The following is a 1,429-nucleotide window of genomic DNA, read 5'->3' as shown; positions in this document are numbered from 1 at the left end:
GGAGGGAAAGGTTAGGGAGAAGAGAGGAAAAGAGGAGAGAAAAAAGAAAAGAAAAGAAAAGAAAAGAAAAGAAAAGAAAAGAAAAGAGAGAAAAATGAAGCACTCACTGAAGTCAACATTGTTTCAGAACAATGTTCTAATCCACTTTTATAAACAAGTTTGGAGAAAAAAGTGTATGCATCACTTCAAAGGTATAAAACATAATATTTATGTTATATAAACATATGTATGTGGTATGCACATATATCATTTCCTTTAGTAGGTGAAGTGTTATTTCATAACAAAGAACACAGTTTCTGAGCTATGTGACCACTGCCTCTCTCAATGCCCAGAGTAATAGCACATACAAAATTATATCCCCTCCAAACTTTTCATTCAGTTTATGAAAGGTGATGAAAACTGAAGTTTCATTTTATAACTTATTAGAAATGTTATAGTCTAGTAAGTATGCTAGATCTAAATAGAATAATTTGCGTTGGAATTCTGCAATAAATAAGAGACATAACCAGATATAGGAAAGTAAAGGCCAGAAAAAGACATAAATATCTATGATTGTGGGTAAAATAAAATGTTTTGAGCCAAGATTCAAGATTAATAATCAATATCTAAATAGTCCAATTGTGCTATTTATGCCATACAAGCAATAAACATTAATCTTCCTTATTTTGCATTAATTAAAACTAAGAAATTTTCTTAAATCAGGATATAAATTCCAAAAAGCATTCAAAATCAAAGATTAGGAGGAACCATCATGTAGGAAATGGCCTAGTTTCTTCTGCGGCTCTTGAAGACGCTTGCCCAGCTCCTCCCTTTCTCTTATGAGCTCTTCTGTCTCTCTGTCATTAGTTTGTTACTTCATACCTTTTACTCCCCTCTGCCTTTTGGATTGAAATCACTTTGTGCTTGCTTGTTTCATCCCTACAATGTTGAGTACACTAATTATGAACAAGAGTCGACTTCCCCCTCCCCAGCAAACAGCAAGATCCATCAGCTCTGAAGTTAAAAAGATGAACCAAAAGTTTGAGTTCATTAAACCTGAAGGTCTAGACTGAGGAAGCGAGAAATGGGCAAGAGATCAAGAACCTGAGCAGAGATCTGACTTCGAAACACAGTTGTTGGCACAAACGTCCCAAGAATGACTGCCGAGCGGTCACCAAGGAACACTCTAAAACTACTGCTGCACGCCACTCTTCTTAATGTTTCTAAAAAGTCAGTACATGGACTTTATAGAATACCGCAGCTTTTATTTTGTATGAACACACTGATAGGGGCACAGTTGCTTTAGTTACAAACTGAATGAAATGATGCTGCCACTTTTATTAGTTTTGTTAAATTAATTGGCTGTAGTCCTTACACATAAAGATCCATTTCAGAAGGTATTTAGCAAGCATGCAAGAAAGCCTCTCTCTCTCTCTCTCTCTCTCTCTCT

The 1,429-nt window shown here is 35.4% G+C and overlaps 1 protein-coding gene across 2 annotated transcripts in view; it reads left to right on the top strand.

The window, feature by feature from the left end:
- Dcn (decorin) overlaps positions 1-1,429 on the top strand; it is a 39,920-nt gene that overhangs the window by 34,346 nt on the left and 4,145 nt on the right. The gene's annotated exons all lie outside the window — the stretch shown is intronic.

This window comes from Octodon degus, unplaced genomic scaffold (genome assembly GCF_000260255.1).
Source record: "Octodon degus isolate 3935 unplaced genomic scaffold, OctDeg1.0 scaffold00004, whole genome shotgun sequence".
NCBI lineage: Eukaryota > Metazoa > Chordata > Mammalia > Rodentia > Octodontidae > Octodon > Octodon degus.
This window is presented reverse-complemented; position numbering and strand designations above follow the sequence as displayed.